A 6000-nucleotide genomic window follows, 5' to 3' on the forward strand; every position below is an offset into this window, starting at 1 on the left:
TCTGTGAATTTTAAGATCTAAAATTCAGTTTTTGAAATGACATTTTTAACCTCCTAGGGCTTAGTGGCCACATACAAGCACATTTTTGCTCTTATGCCTTATGTCTTATGTGGTATACTTTGTTACAGACATACAGTGTCATCCTGCAACTGTTTTGCAGCATATGAAATGTTCCAAACACTATTTTAACTGTCCAAAATGGGCAATTGGACATCGTTTGGACATCGTTTTTCTCTAAAAGTACATCATATCAACAGATGATACTTTGGTTTTATTTTAGGTAGGTTCCTATAAGCCCAAATAGCAAAAAGAACATAAAAAAAATGATTGTAAAAAAACAACTTGGGCCTTAAGACCCCCCAGAAACCTTGCTTTTGACTGTAAAAAAAAAAAAGAAGAGGAAGAAATCTGATTTTAAATCTATCACCTGTGTCAAAAAACACCTCAAAAATCAGTCCAATTGTTACTTTAGTTGTTTGTTTGTTTTTTGACGACAATATTAGATGTCAATTTGATGTCATTTTAACGTCAAGGTAGTTTATATGCATTATAGGGATACAAAATTGGAATTGAAGCTAAGAAATATTTCTTATATTATACTTTGTGTGTCATTATGTTGGCGGTCAAAAGAGCATCAATGCGTCAATGTTAAACAGACGTCAAGGTTTTTACATCAAACCAATTAGCATTTTCGCCATGTTTTTTTTACATCAATGTCAAGTTGATGTCGTTTAAACATCAAAATGATCACTGGATTATCATTCACTTATGAAGTTATAGCGATAACTTCTTCCCTCATTCACCTGCATTATCTTAATCTCTGTTCTGACTTATTCTTCTTCCTCAGCTCAAGAAACCGAGGACGACACGATCAACACAGGTTCAGAGTAACCTTCATCAGCACCTTTGTTTGTAATTTCTCAGAGTTCTCCTCTTTCATCCATTCATCGTTGGCCACCAGTCACCAGCTGCCTCTTTTTCTACACTCCCCCCACCTGAAAAATGGTCTGGTCCCTCAGGTAAATCAGAGATGCCCAGGCACACCCTCGCCAGGAAAGGCCCAGGATCGGTTTACGGCCTACCTGAAAAGATCCTTTTAAAACAGCAAGTACATTGCTCCCTACTTTGAACAATGGCAGACCTTTTTAGACTCTTTATGCTTTGAAAAGCCCTTTACGTGCCTCTTGACTCACCGTTTTGAATGCAAGGTTCATTGTAGATACTGTAGTTTGTGCAGACAACAGACAAAACAGACTGTATAAACGTCTCAGATCCTTCGAGAAAAAACAGAAGCACAAAAGACTTGGAGATGAAGTTTACAAACAAACAGCAGGTCTGTAAACAGTATTGTTATGAGAAAGGGGAAACAGAAATTGTAGGAGAGACTTAATGTTTATGCGAGGAGCCTTTGATATTATGGTTTACTGATGAACAGACAAATTAAATGAAATACAATACTTATTGCATCTGAAAACAGATTACAGATTGGAGAGAGAAATACCTTTTATGCAAGAAAGTGCAAACAACTGTAAATAATAATATAGTAATGATACAAATTATTATTATTATTATTATTATTATTACTCACTATTTACACTATAGTTAAACTACTTTTTTAAATAATTTTAAATTTGTATACAAGAAACATCAACAGTAAGATGTCAAAAAAGTTAATTAATACCTTAGTTTACTGTTAGTTTCATTCATAGAAAAATATATATTTTTTAAAATGCATTATTTTTAAAACATTTACACTTCTTTTAAATTCTCCTCTTAAATATTAACACAAATTTATTCAAAGAAAAACGTTCAAACTAAAAAAGTGACTGGGCATCTACTGCGTAAAACACAATCCAGCCTCATTCTTAAAACATAGCCCTATATACATTTCTAGAGAGCTCCAAAATACGTCCCAGAAGGTACATTATTTTGCGTTTTTTGTTTTCGCGAATCCGCCGGAGGCTGCTGTGTATGCTTTTTTAGATCTTAAATTTCTCTCGCGAGTGAAATTCATGCCTGCTCTTCTCTAGTGAATCCACCAGAGGCCGATATTAACTGACTGACTTACTGACTGACTGACCGACCCTCCTTCCCAAACCCCAACCAGCAGTGTTTCCAAAATAAAATCCAGAAAATCAACTCTTCTCTGCGTTTTAAGTCCGTTAATGTACGTGGTGAGCTACTGGACAAACCGGTTACAGTAAGAAAGCCATTCATACGGAAGTAATCAGTCAGCCGGTAAACTCGAAAAGGAACGGCATCATACCACCCTATAACGTTTCTTTTAAAGACAAAATGCAGCCATATGTTCCTCTGGATACATAACTTTCCAGATATGTCAACCCAAACTCATTCTGGAAACGTAGCCCCGCGGACGTTTCTGGATACCGCGATTTACGTGGCCGGAGGTACGTAAGGCCACGCTTAGTTTTTTTCGAGTGAACGCTGCGGGGCGGTGTGGCGCCGCTCCGCCCCTCCTCTTCGCGCTCGCCTCCAAGTGGAGGGCTTTCCCGATGCAACCAGTTTGTCCGTTTACAATACACTTTGCGTCGGCAGAGCGGCGGCCCCGGAGGAGGAGCCGGCCGCGGGGACGACGACCGGGATCGAATCCGGGAAACAGCGGTTCCGGAAATCAGGTAAGATGAAACTTAGAATCCGAAAAATAAGGGTCGAGAACGCGGCGGGATCCGAAAACGCAGTCGAAATCGAAGACGAGGGCTTTTGCTTTTTTTTTTTTTTCTTTCTGGACGGCTTTAGCAAACCGTCGCTTGGGTTTAGGGAAGGAGGAGGAGAAGGAAGAGGAGGGCAGCTTTTCTCGCGAGAACGGCGCGGGCCCGAACGGCGCGCGCTCCCGAGAGGCACCCGAGACGCAAAAAAGCGTGCACAGCGGGCGAAACCAAAAACCACTCGAATACGTACCTCCCGGGACGTAAATCGCGGTCCGCAGAAACGTCCGCAGGGCTACGTTTCCACAATGAGCCCGGGTTGAGTAATGTACACAGGGCTATATTTTCAGAATGAGCCTATGTACAGTAGCAACAACATATGCTGGAATAGTTGGCAGTTCATTCCGCTATGGTGACCCCTGATAAATAAGGGACTAAGTCCATGGAAAATGAATGAATAAATGAATGAATCCATGAATGAATGAGAAGAAAAAAGAACTGTTTAAATTTTATGTTGGAAAAAGATTTTAAAAATAACAAAAACAACAATACTTGCTATAACTAAAAGTTTTTTATATACAAATTAAATACTTAACTTAAATACTTTAAGTTAAGTAAATTAAATACTTTAACTTTTTTATTTTATATTTAGACTAGTTGCTAAAACTGTTCCATCTTTTTACAGCCAGAAATGGCCGCATTAAATATTCCTCAACATCTATAACAGCAATTAACCAAAGCACTGCACGTTCCTCCTCAAAACTTTGTCTTGAAACCCAACCAATTAGCTTGCTCTACAAGTGTAGTTCTCAGAGGTATAGGATTTGTAATGCCGGACTGTAGATCTCAATCTAAACACAGATCTTCAGGTCACCTCTATAGAGACATATGAAGCCTGCTATAATCCCACTGGTGAAGCAGTCCATGTTGGGCTCTCGGAGGAAGGATTATGTGACCCATGTGTGGGAAAAGAGAGAACCGTGTTTTACTCCGGCTTAACAAACCGGACAATCCATCCCGGGCTGGATGTAGATGTGTATCGCACTCGACCACACACACGTTAAGCATGTTAAACAGCAAAAATGGAGGCTTTGTAGTTATCTAACCCCTCATATCAATTGAGATCAAATTTTGTTATATGACTAGGCTTATTTCTGTCAAGGTTCAAAATTCATTTAAAAATCAACTTTAAATGAACTTCTAAATCACGACATGTGATTTAATGTTCCGTTATGTGGAAAAGATTCAATAGTAGTAATCTATGGCAAGCCTTTTTAACATAGATATACATGCTTTAGAAGTGTATTTAGCTATTTTTAGATAAACTGTAATAATGTAATGACAAAAAGTCAAGACAATGAGTATTTTTATGTTGCTTTAACTTATTTTAATATTCTAATTACAGAATAAGGCACCTATTTTACCCCTTTTTACAATATGTAAGATAAGCCTTTGGTGTCTCCAGAATGTATCTGTAAAGTTTCAGCTCGAAATACCCATCAGATGATGTATTATAGCCTCCAGAATCTGCCCATTTTTGTGTCTGAGAATACTGTGGCTGTTTTGTAGCCTGTGGCTTTAAATGCAAATGAGCTGCTTCTCTGCACCAATCATTCCCATGTGCCTGTCTGCTGTTAAGCATCATGCTCATACCTGTCAACATTGGGATGTGAAAATAAGGGATATGCCCATCATTCTAAGGGACCCCCCCTCCCCAAAAAATCCCCAAATTACTGAATATGTTCATTTTTAGCTGTTTCATTGTAAATAAACAGTTAAATGGTCAGTATTATGTTTTAAATTATAATTAACAAAAGAAAAATACATATATACATTAGCAGCAAATACATTAGCAAACAGTTCAGCTTATTAAAATTAGTAGTTATTATAATGAAACAAAGTCAAGCTTTCAATCTCATTAGCCATTTCTCTACTGTATAACTTACACATTCTGATTAAAGAGCAACGAATGAATCTCGCATTTAATGAGATTTTTTTTATTACATTAAAAAAGAGGAGTCACTTTAAAAATGCACACATCTAATGTTATAATGAAAGCATTCGACTGCTTTCCTAAATTTTTATGCTCATTTAAGACGAAATTAGTTTTGTTTGGGAAAAAAAAAACAAGACCGACATCCTTATATGTTATTATTATTAATTATGTGTGTATGTCTGTTTAAACACGCACCCAAAAGCCAGACTTTCTCTCCGCTTCAAATCGCGTGTACAGAATTTGTTTGGGAAACAGCAACCTGTTTATCACTATGGAGCGTGTCAGCTGACAGTCATGCCCCATAAGTTATATGACTGTTTTGAGGATTGTATAGGATAGGCGACGGCACCTGTAATCAAAAGGAAATGGAATCGCGCCGTTTCTAATATTTATTAGGGACCGAGCACCGAAACGGTGCGTAGGCCCTATTGGAATTGCTCCGTTTATTAGGGACCGAGCACCGAAACGGTGCGTAGGCCCTATTGGAATTGCTCCGTTTATTATTATTAGGGACCGAGCACCGAAACGGTGCGTAGGCCCTATTGGAATTGCTCCGTTTATTAGGGACCGAGCACCGAAACGGTGCGTAGGCCCTATTGGAATTGCTCTGTTTATTAGGGACCGAGCACCGAACGGTGCAAGGCCCTATTGGAATTGCTCCGTTTATTATTATTATTATTATTATTATTATTCTTTTCCGGAATGAATTGCGATTTAGAGGGGCTAAACATGCCCGAAAACTCACGCAACTTTGCACACGCCTCAGAAGTGGCGAAAATTTACGTTTGTTACAGGTCTCGGAAGTGGGCGTGGCAAAATGACTCGACAGCGCCACCTAGAAAAATTAAACGGACAAGCCCCCGATCCACGAATCACGCACATGCACGAAAATTGGCACACACCTTAAACACACCAAAACATACGAAAAAGTCTCTTGGAGCCATATCTCAAACCCAACAGGAAGTCGGATATTTTTAACTTCCTGCGGCGAAAAAGTGGCATTTTTGCCATTTCCAGGCGTTGTATTTTAACGAACTCCTCCTAGGGATTTTATCCGATCGACACCAAAATTGGGTTTTGTCATCTAAAGGCCTTGGCGATGTTAAATTGCGAAGCTTTAGAGTTTTCGTCGATGGGCGTGTCCGTGGCGGCCTCGCAAACTTTGACGATTCGCCACAAAACAGGAAGTCATTATAACTCAGGCATGCATTATCCGATCTGCTTCAAATTTCACACGCTTGATAAGAGTCCTGACCTGAACACGTTTATATGCTGATATCCAGATAGAGTTATAGCGCCACCTGCTGGCAACAGGAAATGACATGTTTTACAGAGTAA

Source organism: Danio rerio, chromosome 22 (assembly GCF_049306965.1).
Source record: "Danio rerio strain Tuebingen ecotype United States chromosome 22, GRCz12tu, whole genome shotgun sequence".
Classification (NCBI taxonomy): domain Eukaryota; kingdom Metazoa; phylum Chordata; class Actinopteri; order Cypriniformes; family Danionidae; genus Danio; species Danio rerio.